The sequence below is a fragment of the Dipodomys spectabilis genome, unplaced genomic scaffold, assembly GCF_019054845.1.
Source record: "Dipodomys spectabilis isolate Male_0828 unplaced genomic scaffold, ASM1905484v1 ptg000026l, whole genome shotgun sequence".
NCBI lineage: Eukaryota > Metazoa > Chordata > Mammalia > Rodentia > Heteromyidae > Dipodomys > Dipodomys spectabilis.
The window spans coordinates 2,220,674-2,243,790 of NW_024870703.1; the positions used below are offsets into that span (position 1 = coordinate 2,220,674).

The window sequence follows — 23,117 nt, forward strand, 5'->3', positions numbered from 1 at the left end:
ACTTAATTCTGGTAAAGAAATACTGTTACATAATAGATGAGGTCTTTTTTTCTAACTTTTACTCACTAGTTAAGTTATTTAACTTGTCTCTGTATTCGCTTTTATTCTTTTTATTGTAAATATAATAGAGGGGTTACAGTAGCATAAGTCAGGTGATGAGTACATTTCTTTGTGGTTTTGTTTTTGTTTTCTACCAGTTGTTTTCCTCTCCCCCACAAGTCCTATACTGTAGTTCATTTTCAACAAAGTGTCTAGTATCCCTGCTGCATGAGTACATTTTTTTGTTTTTTTGGTTGTGGAGCTTGAACTCTGGGCCTGGGCGCTGTCCCTGCACTCTTCAGCTCAAGGTAAGCACTCTACCGATTGAGCCACAGCGCCACTTCCAGTTTTCTATTGGTTTATTGGAAATAAGAATCTCACAGACTTTTCTGCCTGGGCTGGCTTTGAACCGTGATCCTCAGAAGTCAGCCTTCTGTAGCTCTGATTACATGCCTGAGCCACCTGTGCCTGCCATGAGTTCATTCTTTGTCCCACCATTTCTGTGCTCCGTTCTACCCTCCGCCAAACAGATGAACTTACACATAAGATAAGAAGTGCAGAAGTCAGAAACAGTGACAAAGGGAGAAAAAAATCCCACCACAAGGAAAATAGGAAAATACCTCTTGTTACCATGCCTTGGAATTCCTTTTGATAAATATCATTTTACTTGATCATGCACATAGCTATTGAGCCTTTGTGATCCTCTCCTAAGAATAGCTTCCTTTGATCTCACAATGTGAATGTTCAGAGTCATGTTGAAATTCATTGTGTCCAAGTATAATTTTTTTGTCTTGTACCATCCATGTTGTTTACTTGTAGATTTATAGGCATATTCTAACTACTACAACATAGGGAATCCATTCAATCTATGTTTCTTTTGAGCCTGGCTTACTTCGCTTAATATAATTTTTCCAAGTTTTTCTATTTCCTTATGAATGGGGCAATATCATTCATTCTAATGGAAGTATAGAATTTCCATCCAAATGTGAGTGAAAATATCTACCAGATTAGTATTGGAGCAAAAATGACATTTTAATAAATAAAATGAAATAATGTATAAAATATAGCACAATATCTTTGGTAAATCAAGTAGTAAATATACCTCATTTACCTTGTAATTTTACTTGACTTAAATCCTTTTGACCTTTAGACCTCACTCCTCTTCAAAAATACTAATTAAGATTAATGTTTTATTTAGTAATCACTGGTCTGGCAGAAGCAATGGAGAAAGCTTATAGGCAAGGGAAAGGAGGTTGGCTCTGCTGTCATATTTTCACTCCTTTTTAATAGCCACAAAGCAAAAGTAGTTTTATCATATCAGAAAAACCAGGATGCTATGCATTTGTAGTATTGAACAGTGACTCATATACCTTTAAAATACATGCTTTACAAATCTATTCTTGGCTCTTATATTTCTCTAGAGCCTTCTTAAATTATAGCTAATTTTATGAAAGCTTACACACACACACACACACACACACACACACACACACACACACACCACACATTCTCTTACACACAGACACATACACACACATAGACTCATATATACGTGCATGCATATATGTGTATCTATACACATATGTGTGTGTAAAAGTTTGCTTCAGGTTACCCAGAAAGCTAAAGGTCTGTGGCTTGTAGTCCAAGGCAAACTGAGTGGTTTTGGGGCACCTTTCTGGGTGATGGGGCCTTTATAATGTATTGTGAAAGGGAGGATACAGAACTGCCCTTGGAAGCTGAACAGCCAACTCCAGCTGAGTCATCCAATGACTAAACCAGGATCACAGTTTCCATGCTCCTATCTATTTTAATCGGCAAAGCTTGGGAATACTCTGTTAAATTTATTGAAACACAAAAATGGACAAGGAGAGACTTCTGACCCCCAGGAACAGGACAGTAGTCTTCATTGTCAAATTCAGAACTGGCATTGAATTGTCAGTCTTCACAGCTGCAGTATGATGCAGGCTTTGTACTGCATCTGGGAGTGACTGTCAGGCTGTTCATCTAATTGGCTGTTTTGGGTTTCAATGACGAGCTGGACGAGGGGAAACAGGAAGGAAGAAGAGCTAAGCAGCATATTTTCCTCTTGTTCTAGCATTTCTCGGAACCTATTTCCACTCATACAAAGCTCTGAGAATAAGAGCAGAGAAAAATCTTTGGGGAAATGCCTGTGTGCCTCTGGGTATGGAAGGAGATTCCCAGAAAGTCTGAAAAGAGTAGTTTATAAGTGCAAAAGGCACCTCGTGTCCAAGCGTGCATTTTTCCCCTTTCTGGAAACCTCTAAGTCCCATGGCAGAAAACTTAGAGCCCTTCCGTGCCAGTAGGAGTGCGGATACCTGGTTCAGCTACTGCCTTCTGATTTCTGTTCTCCATACCAATTGTACTGTGAGAGAGAGAGAGAGAGAGCTGATACAGGAGAGGAGCTCCTTGGGGCTAAGAGCCGTTCCGTTTATTTACAGATGGATAGAAGTAGAGTTCACATTAAGTGGAAGATTGCAGCTCAGTCTTCCTTTTTTAATATGGCTGATAAGTAACTGAGCTTGGAAGGAGGAACTACACTGAAGGAGACATGAGGGGGTGGAAGGAGAAGGACTAGACTTACATATATTCTGCTCCATTTTACTTGTACAAGTTTTTGAAATAATGTTCCCCATTATAATTTTTCCAAGTATCAAGATGTAGCTCAGTTTTTAAAGGACAACACATATATGGATGTATCTGTTATATTGAATATGCCTTTTCTAGTGCAGAAACCAGATCATATGTTCAACAGATTTATAGCAAGAACATAAGTCAAATCTTAGGCATTATCATCAACAGGCTGGAAATCTGACACCCTGAAGGGATTTGTGATATACTACTTATAATAAGTTGTTTGAGATATATGTCTTTGTTTATTTGTAAAGAAATTCAGGGTTTATTTTGGTGCTGGCTGTGTTCACTCACAGCCCCTTTACTAATGGTGACTTGGGGCTCTCATACCTACACACATATAAAAATTTATACGACAACATGTACCGTGTTGTCTGTCCTTACAAAAGTTACATTATAATGGAAAATAGAAGGTTTATTTAGCGCATAGTTTGTGGTATATGAAGGCAAGGGTGGAGACTGCATGAGTTCAGTTGAGGTGAGTTTTCCTTCCTTTAAGCTTCGTGCCTCATAATATGGGGAGAGTGTAATGATGAGAGCTTAGGCAGGAGCAGACAAATTGCATCGGGAACCACCATCTAGTGCCACAATTTATCCCTTTGTGACAGCCCCCTTCCCAGGACATGCCTCCGTGGTAACCCAAGGATACCACACTAGATGCTACATTTAAAGGTTCCACCACCTCCAATGCTGTTACTCTGATCACATGAACTGGTTAGTGTTGAAGTTACCCAGTTTCTGATGCTTTCATTATAGCAACCCAAACTGATTTTTACACAACAACTGAAGTTCCAAAGGAAATTCTCCATTTGGTTTTCAAGCAAGGGTTCCTATTTTTCAAATAATAAGTCTTGTCAAATAAGACTATTGCTGGAGTAAATAGGCTTATTTTAAAGATATATCAGTTAAAAAAACGTTCATGTTGTTAAGAATCACAAGACAGAGCTCGATTGTAGCTCAGTGATAGATTGTTTGCCTTGCATTTGTGAGGCCCTGGGTTCGATCCCTCAGCACCACCTAAGCAGAAAAAGCAGGGAGGGGCACTGTGATTCAAGTGGTAGAGCACTAGTTTTCAACTGAAGAGCTGAGTACAGCACCCAGCCTAGAGTTCAAGCCCCATGACACCTTCCCCCACCCCAAACACACACACAAAATAAAAAGAATCACAAGATGCATTCACAGTTGAACCTGAAGAATTGCAACATAAGTTTCCATTGAAACACAAGAATGTATGAAGATTTTTATCAGAAATGTGATCAAGAAATCTTTGTATATAATTAGATTTCAATGAGTGTAGGCAGAGTAGAGGACTCTCCTCTCCTCTGGTATTCTGGAATACCAGCTTATTAGCCTTTCCTTTGAATCCTTACCTGTTAATTAGATCTTGGTGTACTAGTATTTTTACATTTTTAAATAGAAGAATACATTTTATTAATCCAATGATTGATGATACTTAACTTATCTTTAAATAATATATCATATCTATTGAATGCTAATTTTGAAATACTCACCATGCTGAAAATTAATAGAGAATGCACAGAAATGAAATTAAGAAAGTAACATCTGAGACCTGTGCCATCTTTGGACAGGCAGTGAGTATGTGTACAAAGCATTAAATAACGAAATGGATGTCCCACATGGTAGTGGGCTTTGCAAAATGAATGTCATTCATAGTGGACTTTACCTTGTCCAATATCCTATGCCTAAATCTAAATATACTACGTGGCTCATCATAACCATTAAGCATTTTACTGGGATAAGTACATGAATAGACCAAGGAAAGGAATAGAGAGAAAAGGCAGTTCTAATATATAATAAAAGACATAGTGCAAAGCAGTATCTGATTAATGTCAAATTAATGATAAATGAACTTAATAAACAATTCAAACATAATTACTAAGAAGACTGAAAAAATTATGTAAGCATAACCATAATGTAGTCTCATACCACTAAATCCTAACAATTGTTAGCAACTAAAATCCAGTACGGTATTGAATAAACATATTTTCCATGCTAGATGGATGGATGGACAGATGTACAGATGGATGGATGGATGGATGGATGGATGGATGGATGGATGCACACACACAGACAGAGACACAGAAAGACAGGTAAATAGATAGACATACAGACAGACAGATAAATAAATATGGAAGTAAAGATAGACATTATAATTTAGGAAACTATAAAGCATCAAATTCTCATTATCATAGCTAATGAGCTGCCAGACACGGACCACTTGTTCATTTAACTTTGTTTCCTTTTTAATTCCATAATTTCTTATTTGAAATATGGGCTGTAATTATCTTTCACCAGTGCTATTATTTTGTATTGTGTTATTACTTAGCTAGTTGCTTGAGTCCATTCTTTTTCATCAGTAACTTTTGTTTTAACTGTGTAAATACTGAAAAGATTTCTTCCAAATATGGTGTGGATTTCACCTTCTCAAATGTGCCTCATTGTATATAGAAATTAGTTTGGTTTTCATCTGAACTCTAAGCAGGGCTGAATTTTTTAATCCAGTCCCTGTTCTGGTAACACATAGCCACCGTGGGATGACACAAAAAGCACCTGGAAAGTCATTTCAGTATGAACTATTTGTTCTCAGACTCTTGTCTTTAATTGCATGTCAGTGGTCACATTTTCATTTATGTAATTTACACTGATATAAGTCACACACACTGAGTGCAGTTTAGAGGACCTACCTGTAGACACATTAAGAAAATTTGATTCACTGCATAAACCAGAAGAATCTTGTATTCTCCTGAGAGAGATGAGATGTCTACATATTTTTTGAATAGATAATGAGGAAAGCAAATGTAGACACAATAAATATCAAATGAGAAGAAGTCAAATGAAGTGCTTGAAGATTTCAAGCCAGTGTAGGGTTAAGAGAGAATTTACAAAAAATATGAAGCCTAATGATAAGAAAGAGCTTCCCAGAAATGAGAGTTGAGCTGTGACATGACAGCTCAAGGTGGGGCAGAGAAAAGGAGAAAGAGCAGCTAGTAAATGTAAAAAAGAAAGTGTAGTGGGTGTAACGAGTAAAAAGACAAGAGAGCAGAAAACAGGAGACAATGAGGCCACTTAGAGTGAAAAAAAAATATAATGGAAATTCTATGTGGAGGTATTTAAAGATTTGGGGGAAATTTGGTTGGAAACATAAACTTGCAGGAGTTATTTAAGTTTATGGACACTCAATACTAATACATCTTCATTTTCTTCTATGATTTAGGCAGCAACCCCATGAGAAACATTTTTGTTGTTTTTTTAAAAAAATTATTATTTTATTATGATGAAAACAGGTTGGAGTAGTTGACCTTCAATGTCACAAAATTAGAAAGTGTCTGAGCAGAAATGCAAATGCAGGCATAACCCTAAATCTGACATTCACTTCACTATTCCCCTTACTTATCAGAAAATATGAAAAGATTAATCAGTACCACTGGACAGAAAATGATACTGTGTTCTGCATGGTGTTAAGAAAATGAAACTCATTTCTGGCAAGGTAATAGCATATGAATGGATGAAAATTGGATTATCCTTTGAGTAGAAGAGATCATTTAATATATAATGTCTACATTGTCTTTAATAAAATAGTGTTTTTTTTCATGTTTCTGCTACTTTACCAGTGAGCAAGCCCTGTATAGATTTTAGCCTAAACCACTCTGAAAATATTCTAAGCCTCTTTATGTCGTTACAACATTGAAAGAGTACTTTTAACTTTTTCAAATTGATTTCACATTTCTTTTTTCTATTGAATTGTTATAATATCTCTGTGACATAGAGACACTAGATATTACTGTCCCTATTTCACAGATGTGTGAAAGCCAACAGAATAATCTGCCCATTATACTTCTTATACTGATGGTCTAAGCCTGGAATCTTGACTCTAACCAGCAGCTCTTAATTCCAGGTCATTCCCCAAGATACTCAACACACTTTGCAATGGATGGTACAATTTAGCACATATAATAAAGGATGTAAAGATTGCTGAGAATTCAGTATATTTGGATTCTTGTTACAAAGTTGCAATTTCTGAAGGATTCCCAAGCTCACTCATTGTACTTGATTCTATAGAATAAGCCAATTAAGATTCATTTACTTTTTAGCTCCCTCAACTACATCCCATATGACATTTATCTTGGCTAATGACTAATGCAGGGGGAAATATGTATTTTTCACTTCAGAGATGAACAGTGCAGCAGAAATTGGTCATGATCCTATTTTCAGGCTCTATCAACCTAAATTTTGTTCTTCAGAGCAAAGAAAGGGTTACTTTCTCTGACAATGAGACTGAAAAAAAGACTAATATCCCATACTAAGTTACAGAGTAGTCTGAATTATGTCTTTCTTCTCTCCTCCCTCTGGCTGTATGGGAAAGGTTTCATTTCGCCTCGTTCAATTTTCAAGAGGATTAAAGTAAAAATTATATAGCCAGGGGACCCATCTGTGCCAGTAGAACAGAGTTAGTTAACCTTGACTGAAGTTAATTTAGCCAATGGAAATAGTAACAGTCAGGGTATTAAAGACAGATGTCAGTGCATAAGATTCTTTATCAAATATCTTGTCACCTGCCCTAATGTGTTAATAATTTGCCTCTAATTTTAAAGTTAAAGCTAGATAATTGGTAAATGATACACACATACACACAGACATACAGGTTGTATACATCACTCTGTTATTTGGAAATTTGTATAATCAGTGTTGAGGAAGATCTGGCTAGATGAAATTCAGGAACACTTGGTTTCTGTATATTTGAGTTCTAATAAATACATTGAAATAATTTCACATTGCCTCACCATTACAGTTTTCTGAGACCATAAGTTTTATTTTATTTTATTTTTACTAAATAATAAACACATCTACTTATCTACTGTTCCTCAATAAACCAGACATCCGTTAAAATTTACCTGTGATATTTTATAATTTGGCAAGTACTACCCATGAATAGTAACAGACGAACCTCTCTGTTTCCTTGTTATGTCTATTTAAGTGTATACACATACCATATATTCACCTGTATACGCACACGTGCACACACCTAACCAATTTTTCTCTCCCTCTTTTTCTTTTTTCTTTTCTTTTTACACTTGTAAATCAAAATAGAGAAAACATTACAAGTTAGATTGGAAAGGGGATGAGTGTGATTTGATTGTTTCTCTCTATGTATTGAGTTTAATTCAGGCCAAGTCATCGAGCCTTTGTGGGTTCCTGGAACCCCTCACAATGTGGTTCCTATCCAGTTCAGGGCTGGAACTTCTTATGTGCATAAAATACAATTGTTCAAAGGCTTCTGGGAAACTTCTGCTGTCCTTTGTAAAACCAATCCATTAGAGTACAATAGTTGAATACATTTGTGTTCAAAGATGTATGGTGTTACAATTACCCATTGTAACTGAAACTCTTTAATTGTAATGTATCTGTCTAAGATGTAGGCACAAATGTAGGGAGGTTCCAATCTTGAACTGGCACATAAAATGTGTGAAAGATATCAATTTCACCACAAGAAATGTTTAAATTTGAATTAATTGAAGAACAATTTTTCTGCCATTACATATTTTTCCAGGGAAGAGTAATGTCAAGGCATTTCATCCAGATACCTGATTAATGTCATCTTCTGCTGGCAGGCTGGCTCCCTGGGGATGAAGGGTATAGCCACGAGGTTACACAGGGACACAAACCCAGCAAGCTCACAGGGCAGGGACATGTCAGATAAATTCTTCCTATGAAAGAAAATTAAAGGCGAGGGTGATGATGCCTCTGAATTAAGGAGCAAAGTGAGAACCCTGTTGTGATTTTTTGTTATTAAGAGACAAAAGATGTCATCTATTTTGTGTGATCTATTTGTGTTGTTACAAGAGTCAAGTGAGAAAATATATCCAAAAGCCCTTGACAAAAGTGTGGAAGCCAGTATAAGAACACAGGGGTCCCTATTTGGCTTACATTAAACTAAGATAGATCTCTGATTAGCCTGGAAGCTGACCCCTGGGTAACTGAGAATCTGAGCTGTTATCAAACTTTGATAATGGAGTGGTTAGTTAAAGGATTGATTTTCTTTTTTATATTAAATTAGATCAACTTGAAAGCTTTTGAAAATTTTAATTTATAGTCTTATTTTGTTTTGGAAAAATAGTAATAATTAGTCAAATTGCTTTGGTACATATAGAGGTAAAAACAAGGGTTTTGAGTCAGATACCTCTTGTTTAGAAACTGATTTCCTAACCACATTGTGTAATCTTGGTCAAGTTACATAAATTATCTTGACCTATTTAAAGAACTTACAGTATTCAATAAGTGATACGGTTGTAGGTATCAAATCACTGGACATAATGTGTAGTATTTATCACATCTGGAAAGAAATATGAGGACAAATCTAGTTCCCTGCTCTAGCTATAATAATACAGGTCAGCATCTTACTCTGTTTTGGACTGCTATAGGAAAATATCACAGATTGGCTAATTTATTGTAACAAGTTATTTCTCTCTGTTCTGGACACTGATGTGTCCAAGATGAAAACAGCATCACCTATTAACTGGTGCTTTATCTCCCCATTGTCACATGGCTGGAGGCAGGGGCAAACCAGGACGAATGCTGTTTACTTACATATCAGAAGAGATGTGGCAGAAGAGATGAGCCTTTTTCTGTAAATCTTTACACCTAGTAGCACTAGTTCACTTATGAAGGTAAATCTACAGGACATAAACACCTCCACTTTGAAGGCCCCACCTCCTAACACTGTTGCATTGGGGGATTGTTGCCAAAACATGAACTCTGGGGACAGACTTAGAACACAGCCACCAGTGAGTGATAATCCATGTGTACTCTCAGAAGTATGGGTTCAAATTCACCCAGAGAAACAGTCCTTGAAGCCAGTATCAGATTTCTGGAGGTAGCACTTGGAAATGTGCTTTCTAATGTCATTATAAATATCAAGCAATGCTGAAATTACCAAAGTTGACACCTACTGATTTGGAGAAAAGTCACAATGAAAGCTTGTGTTTTCTGGGAAATGATGTTTATCAGGAGGTGCAGAAGCTTAATGTCAACCAAGTACTTACATGGAAGTTTCCGTTTTATATTACATTTTTGTTTTCATTTGCTTCATTATATGTATGCCAACATCTGTAGAGATACTCTTTTTCATTGTAGATTCTTCCAAGGTATACAGGATTCCAAGGATTTAGTGCACCTGGTTGTAATTTAATATGTTAGGTATGGTTACAAACAGACAGTCAATGTGGTATAAGACACTGAGTTGCAAATATCAAAAATAAAACATCTAAAAGTTATAAACCCAACTAACATGGTCAAGTAAAGATTTGTCTTCTTTGTCAGTAGAGGAGTTAATAGCATGTCAGACTACATGCTTATCAGTTGGATCTTATCTGTTCAGCAGCAAAGAAATTGCATGCATTTTTTTAGTATAGGTAAGCAAAATGTTAATTTATCTTGACACATTTTAATTTTTTTCATAAATTTCTATAATGATGGGGAAATAAGTTTAGGCTAAAAGTGTCAACTAGCCATTAATTTAAAAACCTGAACTTTCCAAGAATAAACTACTAAGATTATGATCATAGAGAAATAAGTACAAAGATCAAAATCAAGAAACCAGCACAGAAAAATAAGGTTGCTGTGCAATGTGTATTTGAGTATCTGTGTGCATGTGCATGTGTATGTCTATTGTGAAAGAACAAATGCATATTTATAGCAGTAGGAACTGCATTGTTCTATTCAGTGGTCCAGAGTTAAACCTTACATGAACAAGAAGTGAGTATCAACATTTCTACTTTTGAAACTGTTTCAGCTATCAAGGCCCTTCTGTGGTAATACAAGTCTGCAAGTACCTTTCAGAACTCTTTTTCCACTTTGAAGATTTCCAAGCAGCTGAGTTTTCCTGCTTTCCCAGGTTTCAATAACCTTTTTTTTTTTTTTTGGTTGGTTGTGGGGCTTGAACTCTGGGCCTGGGCGCTGTCCCTCAGTTCTTCAGCTCAAGGCTATCACTCTACCACTTGAGCCACAGCGCCACTTCCTCAATAACCTTTTGTTATAGAGGAGGACCTCGCTTAGTTGTTGCATATATTATAGTAGGTGATTTCTAAGTAATTTAGAGATCCTAGATCTTTCCACACCTATTGGTCAATGAAAGTATGGTTTTAGATATATCAACAGAAATTGTATCTTCTGGAATTGGAATGTTGGAGAACTGGTATACAACAAACCTTCAGGTTATCCTAGCTCTTGAAAGCCTTGTGGTATTAAGGGAATATCCATCTCAGGATATTCTAGAAGAGGCTAGCACTTGCCTCTTCTAGGAATACTTCAATAATTTAATATTTGGACTTAGACCAAGAGTTCATTCATTTTTCCCAGAACAGCAATTCTTGTCCAGTGGGTTCAGAATTCAGCCAGGATCAATTTTAAAAAGTGATCCCAAGTAACAGATGATGCTGGGAATGTTTACTTCTCAGTCTTCCTCATTTGTTCCAAATCATAGGTAGGGTGACCTACTTCCTGTCTATACTTGTTACCCAGTGGATTCTTGTTCATGACAATCTGTTTCCCAAAGTGGATCCTTCCCTAACATTCTCCCCTGGGATGATAAACTGTGTGGCCACCCTTTTCAGACCTCATAAGCTACTTCTTTGGGAAAGTCGTTGAAGTGTATTGGATCATGCTGTAATCTCTCACATGGTTATGTGTTGCTACTTTGTTGTAATGTCTGTAATTGTAGGTCCTTTTGATAACTGTCTGTGTGTATGTATATTTTTTCTTGTTAGAAGGCAATCCTCTTAATAACAGACAATATACATATCAAGGTGACACCTCAATGCCTAGCATGTATGTAATCATTGTTTTGTAAATAAAGATTAAACAAATGCATAAGCATTTAACAATGGAGCCCAGGTAGTCACCTACAGAAGAAGCTGATGCCATCTGCAGGTGCTGTGAGGAGGAGCCCATGCTCCTAAGCCTCTCTTAAATGCTCCTGAAAGACTGACTCTTCAAAGGAAAATCCCTCTTAGAAACTAGAAAGGATATATTTGTAGAGGATCTGTGTTCACATCACTGATTCTTTTATGTATTGTTATTATAAAGGTGATGTACGGAGGGATTATGGTTCATGAGTCAGGTAAAGAGTATATTTCTTTTTGGGACAACCTCAGCCCTTCCTTCACTCTCTGCCTGTTTTTCCCTCCCATCTCTACCCATAAGTCGTATAGTTCATTATCAACATAGTGAGTACCACTGCTTCATTTGTTCACCCTTTGCCCCTCTATTTCTGTTCCCCTCTTACCCTCCCAAAGACAGATTAAAAAAAAACAACAAAGATAAAAAGAAAAGAAAGCAAAAACAGCAATAAAGAAAAAACCCTCTAGTTTCTATTTCCAGGAGTTCATTTCGATAAATATTATTTTATGAAATCAGAGACACATAGGCCATTGTGCCTTTGTGTTCTTCTCCTAAGGATGTCCTCCTTTGGTCTCACTGTGTATGAATGACTTGAGTCCTGTATAATGTATCATGTCCTGGTGTATTTTAGATCTAGCTTCTACATGTGAGAGAAAACTGGTGCTGCTTGTGTCTCTGAGCTTGGCTCATTTAACACGATTTGTTCTAGGTCCATCCATTTCCCCTCATCTATTGCTGATTCTAAGGAAGCTTCTTGGCTTTGAGCTATGCCTGAAGCTCACTTAGTGGTTTTGACTCAAGCTACTGTAGACTAATCTTTTTGCCATCTTACCTTGGCTCCCTACTCTGGTATCTTACTTTAATGGACAGGGTCAAGAAAAGCAAAGTGAAAAGAGGACACAGGTACTAGAATGAGGAACTGAGAGCAGCAGACTCTGTCCTGCTCACCACTATAGATTTTCTTTCTCCTTAAGTAAGGCTTCATACCTTTTTCCCATCGTTACAGAGCTGTGTCTAGCTGTAGAAAGACAAGTCTTTCCTCTAGATAACATATTTTCTGTTTAGTGTTCAGGACTACCTTTCAAGGCCACAAAACTTCCCTAAACTCTGCAACTTGTCTTGTTTACCAAATATGCGGAGATCCTTTATCCTAGTAGCAAATATCTCTCAGGGAAACTTTAATCGCTTTCCCCAATAACTTGAACCAAACAAAATTATCACAAAGAAAATTAACTGAGGAAAAGAATGAAAGAGAAAAAAACTCCAAGTTGTGCCACACAGGGCTGGTATAGTTCCAACAGCATGTTGATATAGTCGATATTTTAAATAATGTGTGTTTTTTGCTCTTAATTTCCTAGTATTTTTTAACATTGTGTTAAGTAGTCTATCAATGGACAATGAATGCTTATTCATCCCACAGTGCTTGAGGAACTTATACTATGAATAGTTACATGCAATAATAGCTAATTTTATTTCAACTATACAGCTCTTTTTATCAAATTTTATACAATTTATCAAATTTATTCATATTACTTATAATCTATAAAAGTCATGGCAGACCTAGGAACTTTTGACCTCACCATAATTGTCTTGAGTCTCCTATTCTCTCTCTCTCTCTCTCTCTCTCTCTCTCTCTCTCTCTCTCTCTCTCTATATATATATATATATATATATATATATATATCTGTATCTCTCTCTCTTTTGTACTGGTGCTGGTCCTGGGGCTTGAACTCAGGGCCTGTGCTCTGTCCCTCAGCCTTTTTGTTCAAGGCTAGCACTATATCACTTGAGTCACAGCTCCACTTCATGTTTTACAGTGGTTAATTGGAAATAAGAGTCTTGTGGGTTTTCCTGTCCCATCTGGCATCAAACCATGATCCTCAGATCTCAGCTTCCTGAGTAACTACAGGCGTTAGTGTCTAGCTGAGTCCTCTGTTATATAAATCAGAGCATAATAGATTGCTTCTTTATCATACCTGAAATTCTTAGGAACAACAAAATGCTCAGCAATCCATTTTCAGACATAGGATGCACATTAATGATAGATTATTCTAACCTTGTTAGCTAGGGATTATGAGCTATACCCGATTATTGATATTTAAATAGAATTAATTTTAATGACCTCAAGAAAGTCTGTAATATTTTCTAGAATTTAAAATCCCAGTGATGAGCTCCTTTATCTCTAGGCATAGAATGAAAAGAGAAGCATTTGTCAACTAGATAGGATATTCTATTCTGTGGGAGTACCCAGAGTTCATTGCCACTGGCTTCTTTCTAGATCGATCCCATTGTTCTAAATGAATGATGCTGTCAGAGTTGTGAAGAATTACTAGGAGTTTTGTAGTCAGGTCTGGATATAATGAAAATGCCCTAGCAGTTTCCTGGGTTCCATCGGGGCAGCAGGATTAAATTTGAGCTCAAGTTTTGAAATGATAAAAAGCCGTTTGACTGCATTTTCAATATGTTTATCAGGAGAAAGCTGTAAATACGAGATAACTCCTGCAAAAAATTTAGAAGTTGAAATGAGTCCCCAAGCAGTCTGAAAGGCATCTGCTGCAGTTGAGCATTACTCAGGTTTCTACAGCCAAGCACCAACTCTGCACTTTTCTCCCAGAATTATTTTTAACTAGCTTGGGAAGTCATCCAGGTTTAACTCTCCCCAAAGCAATTCTGTAAATGTGAGAGGAACTAGCTGGGTTCTGACTCAAAAGACAAGTGCACCTGGATGTCTTTTGTACAGCCGTGACTATCCACAGGACGGTCCACACTTATCATTCCACAGTGGAACAGCTTAAGTGTGAAATGCAGTTCCTTCCAAAGGTGATGAAAACCAGCAAGACAGATCAAAGGTAAAGCCAGGCTAATGCACACATACTTATTTTACATTTCTCTCTCCTCAGAAAATATTCAGGTAATAAATGAAAGATTTAAGATGGTAGACATTAGAGACAGCTGTATATATTCAGTAGGAATCACAGTTCAAAATGGAAAACATGTTTAATAAACCAATGCAAAATAAATGCAAGATAAGCCACATACAGCTTCATTTGAAACTGTGAAATAAATTAGCTATTACCACCTCGTGCTTTCTCAAATTTCATTAATAAAGAAAAAAAGAGGCTATATGTTAAACAATGAAGAAAATATGTGGAATCTGATCTAAGATTTATTTCAAATGATCCTTTGCTTCTTATTAAAAAAAAATTAAATTCAATTATGTCTTTGCCATGTGCTATCACCTTGATATTTTAAAAGTACAAGCATTATAGCATTCTCTCTTATAAAAAAAGTTCTAGTTCATGCGAAACTTTTACATTTGGCTAAGTACATTTAAATACTATAAGGTCAAGGTAGATTAAGTATTTAAAATATTGAATATATGCCACAACTAATATATATTTATTGTCTATGGAAATTGCTTTTAAAAATCAATGTTCATCTTGAGCAATGTTTTAAAAAGGAGTTCGTTTACCAGTTGGGGGATCTCTATTCAATTTTTAGGACAAACTCAAGAATGTTGAGACCATCCCCAGTTAATACCTCCCTACCCATTGAAAGACATAATTGCTAATCTATCAGATAAAATTTCCTAGGACATCTTCCATGTACTTGTGATTATTCCTCTAACTGTCTTCTCCAACTCAAATTAGGCAGTGACTAGTCCAAAAGATAAATGCTTCAAAACCATATCTTGTTAAGAGTAGACCATTTTTCTAGTTAGGAAAGATTTCAATCATGGAAATGATTTTTGAGTATTGATAAACATTAAAAGACAGCAATCATAGTTCTTCTAAAGTTTCTACATGATAAGGGCTCAAGAAGAATGAGAAACTCATAATTGTAAGGATGAAGGTACAGTTTCAATCCTTCAAATTTGACTGGGATATTCCAAAGATATAGGGGACAATGTTTTAGTATTCTACCAGTAATTGACTTAAAGACTTCATTCCCCTCCACCCTCTCTCTTCTCTCTTTTCCAGTCATGGGGCTTGAACTCAGGGCCTAGGTGCTTTTTTCAAGGCTAGTGCTCTACCACTTTGAGCCACAGTTAGACTTTGAGTGGTTAATTGGAGATAAAGAGTTTCACAGGGACTTTTCTGCTTGGACTTGCTTTGAACTGCCATCCTCAAATCTCAGCCTTCTGAGTAGCTAGGATTATAGGCCTTAGCCACTCGTGCCCAGATTCCCCTGGGTTTTTTGGTTTGTTGGTTTGTTTGTTTGTTTTTCCCCTCAGGGATTTTCATACTTTTCTTCTGGAAAATGGGCTGATTTTTTTCCTAATTACAATTTGTAGAAGCAACTCTGATAAGTTCAGTTTATTGCTATTCTTCCTCTCTGTGCTGATCTTGTATGTGGGAGCACATTATGCATTACAGAATAGCCTATAGAAAGGTAGTTCCTAGATCAGGTTATCAGTCATGGCTCAATCATCAGTGGCCTTGGGTTGGAAACCATTAATTCATTTGTGTCACTCACAGGGACAGAGTGCTTCCTGTGAAGGAGGTTCTTTGCTAAGTGCTTTCACACATTATTACATTCAGACCTCACCATAAACCACTCAAATCCCCTGATTAATTTACTATCACTGTTGATACTAACTCTCTGGTTCACTTTAATCTATTGAAAGGATTGGGTTGGGCTCGTTCATTTCTGTAAGTAAAATGGACTGAAAAGACCACCAGCCAGGCTTCATAGTACATACCTGAATCCCAGATATCCAGTTGGCTAAGGCAGGAGGATCTGTTAAGCCCAAGATTTCACTGGAAGCTATTCTGGCTAACAGAAGGAGACTCCATCTTGGAGGAAAACAAGAAGAAAGATGAGGAGCAAAAGGAGGGGTAGGAAGAAGAGGAGGAAAGAAGGAAAAGAAAATAGGATGAACAGAATAAGAAATTAGAGGATTCGTGGCTGTGGCTCAAGAAGTAGAATGCTAGCCTTGAGCCAAAAGCTCAGGGACAGATCCCAGGCCCTGAGATCAAGCTCATGGACCATCCCTTCCCTCCAATAAAGACACACACACACACACACACACACACACACACACACACACACACACACACACACACACACACACAAGAAATGAGAAGTTTAGGTTATTAGCACTGTAAGTGAAACAGACTTGAAAAAACAAAACATTACTTTTTAAATTTCTATTGTATAATAGACACCTTTATCAAAATATCATTTAACGCCAGATTAAAAATTATTTATCTTTGAGTTTAATAGATTTATGCTAGGCACCAGCATTTCATGGGAGGTTTGTGTTTTACTACACATAATATGATGAATAAATATTTTTCTTAGGTTATCAAGTTTGGTGACTTGAGGCAAGTCATTTCCATTTTCAGATTAAACCATCATAAGCAAGCCTTGTACAAAATTACATGACACAACTTTAACTTGGCCTTTGTTTCCCCTCCTTTCCTGAAATTGTTTATTATACCAAAATTTTTCCGTCCCTTGAGCTGCCATCTGGATATTGCAGACTTTATAATCCAGAAGTCAGTCAACTTAATGCATGATTGCAGCCATCAGAAAGCACTCACCTGCAGTGTAAAACATAACAGATTTCTTGACAGGTACCCTTTAGTCTTCCTCCTGTCTCCCTACCCTGGCCTCACTATTAGGAGTTTTGTTTGCTTTTCCTTAGTCATCTGCATGGAAGAGCAACTGTTCATCTGTTTGTCCTTGTAAAGATTTATCTCCTATTATTTATTTGCTGTGCTGCAAAATCTGCCTTATTTACAATTAAATGAAATGAACAATCCTAACAGTAATACAGAGCTTTAGCAAAATATTTGAGAATTTAGAGACTGTCACTATGTCTATTTTTTCTTGTTTTATTTTTTTCTCATCTCAGTGAAGATTTACTTGTTATCTCTTCACTATATCTTGTTATAATTGGGGAGCGGAGTGAACAAACATGCTTTGATAGAGGTATTAGATTAACAAAATAGGGAATTCTAGAAAAGAAAGGTGTGACCATTTTTAACATTTAGGAAATAATTATAATTGGGACAATGAATCAATATTACTTTTGTATGATACACTTCCATAAAGACGGTCCTGTTCACAAAGCAAAACATATGGGTTATGGTACATTCTGATGAATTTATCTGCGGATTTAAGTACAAAGAATACTCATAAGATATAAATACATGAATATATGATTTCATCCTGAGGGATTTTTTGAGAAAAATATGAAATCCTGGTTATAATTCTCCAGTCTGAAAAAAATAGATGTTAACACATCATAAATTCAGTAAGGCTATATGTGTAATATACATACATAGAGAAAAATAGCTATTTTTGATACACTGTGGAACTCTGTAAAGCTTGCAAATGTAAATTGGCTATGCGGATAGTTTTCAAAGATGTGTCTCGTTGTCTGTGCTGTAAACCATACTGGATATGAATTATTTTTAATGTGCCTTCATGACAGATATATTTGATGACATTTTTAACTGTAGAATAATTAATGAAAATAGCTTCTAGGATGTCCACCTATGTTATTAGAAAAAGAAGGTAAATGCACAATAAGTTTGGAAAACACTGTCCTGGTAGTTTTCCTCATTTATTTTAGATGTGGTGCAAAATGGTGGACATGGTAAGTTTCTAAGAATATGTCATTTTTTTCTAAAAGTCATGTGCTTTTGTCTCAAGATATTATTGTGCTTTCTTTTCTGTGAGGCAGGCTTTTTAAAACCAAATTAAAGAATTCTGGCAGTGTAGCTATCATTTTCAGTCAGTGGTTATATAGTTAAAGACATTATTAACAATTACTTGTTTTATGTTAACTATTTGCCAGATATGAAAATCCAAATATGACCAAGCCTTGAGATCCTTTGAGGGACTCAGTATTAATGAGTGTGTAGTCAGTATCCAAATAAAGAGTAGCGGATGTGTAACTGTCATCTCAAGCATAATTAGGTAGGTAGCAAAAATCATATTCTCCTACCTTTAGGGGCGAATGACTTACTGAAGGCATTCAAGCATTGAAGAGGTATGGGAGAAAGTTTACAATTTGTTGAGCCTAAAAATTGAAATCTGTAAAATTGTCCTAAAATTGCTATTTTTTTGGGAATAGTCTATGAAGATTTTTTGTTTAGTATATATATATATATATATATATATATATATATATAAATATATATATGTATGTATATGTATATATGTATATATATGTATGTATATGTATATATGTATATGTATGTATATATGTGTGTGTAAAAAAGTTAATGATAATAAATTTGCATATTTTTTATGTGTTTGAAGATAATAATGGCTATAACAATAGCAATACCAGTTATTGATATTTACAAGGGATGTTGGTAAGGAAAAAATCAACAGAAATGATAAACATTTATGAGAGAAAAAACTTTTCCCTGTGAAAAAGAACTACCTATTCAAAATATTTTTGGTAGGTCAGTTGCAATAAATAACTTTGGGATAGTTGACCTGTAGGAAGAAGTACTTATTTAGTGCTAATGCAGTTAGATTTTAGCTTTACATAGCAGTGTTTAGTTAGAACTAGATTTTACTATTCTCTGTAATATACTTGAAAGAGTAGGTCTTTAGTTAGAACTAGATTTTACTATTCTCTGTAATATACTTGAAAAAGTAGGTCAGACAACTTGAGAGACTTTTTCAGCTTGATTCTTACTCTTCGGATAACTTTTAGGCTAAGCATTACACACACAAAAATTATCCTCAATTTTTTTCTCTAAAGATACCAAAAGATCAATACATTTTGGTCAATCTTTGTTTTTTAATTCCAAGATCTACCGAAGAAATTTTCATACAGAGGGAACAAAAATCTGATATTTTGCTAGCACTTAGTTAATGGTCTCTGCTGTAGGAGAATTCCAAGGACTTTTCAAGTTAGTGCTGATATTATTTGTACCACAAGGTCAGAGAAACTTTGAGTTTAATAGCACAAAAGAAATGGCTTAAACTTAGGAATCCCAGGGAACCTGTGATCTTACCTTTTATCTCCCCTGAAGTCTTCTTTTCTTCTTTGTTTGGCTGCACCATTTACAGAATAACTTGTCCAGGAAAAATTACCATTGGCCCAGCAAAGGATACAGTCAAGTCGATACCTATTTTATATAAATTAAATAAAAGAGTTGTGCTTCATCACTTTGACAACTAAATTACATGAAACTCACCTGGAGATCAGGGCTGGCTATTTTTTCAAAGAAGATGTGGGAGAGGAACAATGTCATCTGACACTATTGATGGTTTAGATATCTTCAAATTTGGTCTTTCCTCTATCCACCTCTAACTTCACCAGACAAAAACTCTTAAGCATGAAGAAGTCCTTGTAAAGAAGTCCTGAAGGATATTTATAGAAAAGCAAGGGAAACAATGATACATTTAAATAATTTCCACTGAATCTACTTATTTGTTAAGCATACAAAGCATGCATATTACATACATAATCTGTACATCAAAGAAAACAGCAAAGGGAGTAGAAGAATGCAATCTGTAGAGGTTAGGGGGTAGGTTTTCTTTTCTTCTATGTAAAGGCCACAAGAATTTAGTAGGCTATGGACACTACATACCGGGTATTAATTTCCTGCTTTTGGTGTGAAAATTTCCACAAATATCTTAAGACAATACCAATGTGTTATCTCATTCTCAAAATCTGGGTACAATGGGTCAAAGGTGGGTACCAAGTCCAGATGGTGGCAAAGCTGTTCCATGCAAGAGATGGGGAAGGGTTACGAGTCTGCTTCAGGTCATTTAGTTTATGATTAAATTCTGTTCTTTGCAGACCTTAAGAGTGAGGTCCACTTTCTTTGTTGGCAATCATCAGTGGCTGGATTTTATGTTCCCATATTCCTTTTCCTGTCCTTTCTCATACCTTCCACCAAGGACAAGTCAAGGTCCTCTTACACTCTGCATCTCTCTGATTTCATGAGCCTCGGAATCTCTTCTGATTCCACACACACATTTCTTTGTTTTTATGCAATTAGATCCAGCCTGGTCTAGTGGGATCCACTTCTTATTTTCACATCCATAACATTAATCACATCTAAAAGAGACTTTTGCCACACAAAAAAAGACATACTCACAGGAGCCGAGGACTTAGACTGTGGAAATCGTTCATTTAGGTTAAGTATTACTGTCATCATCAACCCATATTGTACGTTTTAGGATAAGTTTATCAAGATGTTTATGATTATATTTTGTATTGTCTGCATGTTATATATGGTCCACTCTATAACTATTTGTGAAATAGATTATTTTCCACCCCAAAGGTGTTTACATGCAATTTCTTTAAAAAAGTTGAAACTTTATTTATGAATATGCTTAAATAATAACTCCCTGTGTTTTACACTTCAAATAATTAAGGACAACATTGTTTTACATTACTGATCATGTAAGCCAATACTTACATTGTGATTGGCTCAATACAGTATAAGAATTGGTTCATACCTGCTTCCACAGTCCATATTTCACAGTATCATACGCCACTTGGCTTTGGAACAATTTCATTGGGCATTGATGATATTTTGGTGCCAGTACTTGAACTCTGGGCCTCATGCTCAGGATAAACTTTTTGCTCAAGGCTGGGGATTTATCATTTAAGTCCTACCCCCAGTTCTGTTTATGAGAGTTTTTTGTAAAGTGATTTTGGCCTTTGGAGTATCTAAAGTGAATTAAGGCCAACCCACTGTGCTTAGGCAACATTTTCAAAATCATTTTCCTATATTAACAACAAATATCCACTGAGCACCTACTAAATACCCAGCATTTTCTAAGAATAGGAAATGTAGTATAAAGATGAAATGCAACAACCTTTTCTTCCTTTCTCATGAATGAAAGCAGACCTCTAAATGAAACAAATAAAGGTCTCAGATGTGGCAAATGGTATGAAAAAGAAAACTAGTGTTGGAATATATCTGCATGGTGGAGATGCTGCTAGGTAATGGTTTTGACCAAGGGTGATCAAAGTAGACTGCACAAAATAAAGATAAGAGTTGCATAAGAGCAGCCATATTAGAGGCCAAAGAGACCATTGCAGTATGAAGGAGCAGATGGTACAATGGTTCCAATGTGTTGACTAATATTACAATGTCTTACAACTGTTTTGAGAACTGCTATTATATTTAGCATATTAGTTTAAGTGGCTGTTCACTTTTTGCACTTTTACTATATGTTAATTATGTTGTACCATTAATTATGTAATTATAGCTATTGTTAGGAGAAAAAACAATCTATGTATATCCATCTTCCTTTCTGAAAGCAACAAAGATTTAAACTAAGCTCCTGTGAATTTGACATTTGGTAAATATAAAAGTAATATTTGCTACAAGCAAAAGACCTGTTGCTCTCTTTAGCAGGATGTCACTGTCTGAGGATGGCCTGCAGTGAAGACAGCAAGGATTTGAAGTAAGGATATTGTATATAACACATGAGCACTGCCACCAGATGCCATGTCAAGTGTTTATCTGAAATCCTTAATAAACATAGCCTTGACACACTCAGCAAAGATGGATCATAGGTAAAATCTCTCATTCATTCAAGTTGGATTTGAAGATCTGATCCTCACAGTTATAGGACAATAACATAATAATATATTTACAAAGAATCTCAAGTACAGCATGGAGATAAAAAGACACATTCTAAGCTAGATGCCAGTGATTCATACCTGCAATCCTAGCTACTTTGGAGGCTGAAGTCTAAGGATCATAGTTCAAAGCCAGACCAGGCAGAAAAGTCTGTGAGATTTTTATCTGTAGTTAACCACCCAAAAGCCAAAAATAGAGCTGGGGCTCAAGTGGTAGAGCACTAGCTTTGAATGAAAAAGCTAAGGGAAAGCATCCAGGCCTTAAGTTCAAGGTCCAGTATCTTCATACACTCTAAAATAATAATAATGAGTAATAATGCTAAATTTTGCCCTTACCAAGTAGAAATGTTACTGACTCAATATGTTGGTAAATAATTCCAGTCTCTCTTCTGCACTGGTAAAATTAGAGCTACCTTTTCAAGCAGTGAAAATGCCTGATTTAATTTCAGTAGTTATAAATCAAAATTAAGCCTAGGAAACTGGACTCATAAGACTCATAAATAGCTGCTGAGTCTCCAGCTGGTTTTATTCTGCAGCACTCTCAGATCCATTTGCTTGAAGCTGACATGAGTATGGGATAAGGGAATTCTCTTTCAGCTTGGTCAGGTAGGAGTAGTCCCCACAATTTAAATTTTCTAATAGGGAAATATACAGCAATTATTTTTTAAAAAATTAAGCTGCTAAAAGGAGGTATACAACTTCTTACTTTACCAGTGATTGTATTTTGTTCTGTGGAAAACTTAAATATGAAGATTGGGGATAAAGAATGTTTTGCTTTGACCATAAAGTCAATAAGACAAAGAAGGTAGCTCTCATTTTCATCTAATCAAATCTACTGATTTAGTCTTTGACTAAATTTATTTGGTGTGCTTTTTCTCAACTTGAACTTAACCAAATAGAATGAAACTTCTTAGATTCTGACTCTATAAAGATT

The 23,117-nt window shown here is 35.9% G+C and overlaps 1 protein-coding gene across 15 annotated transcripts in view; it reads left to right on the plus strand.

The window, feature by feature from the left end:
* The window catches only part of Nrxn1 (neurexin 1), a 1,031,461-nt gene that overhangs the window by 298,004 nt on the left and 710,340 nt on the right, over positions 1-23,117 (plus strand). The window lies entirely within an intron of this gene.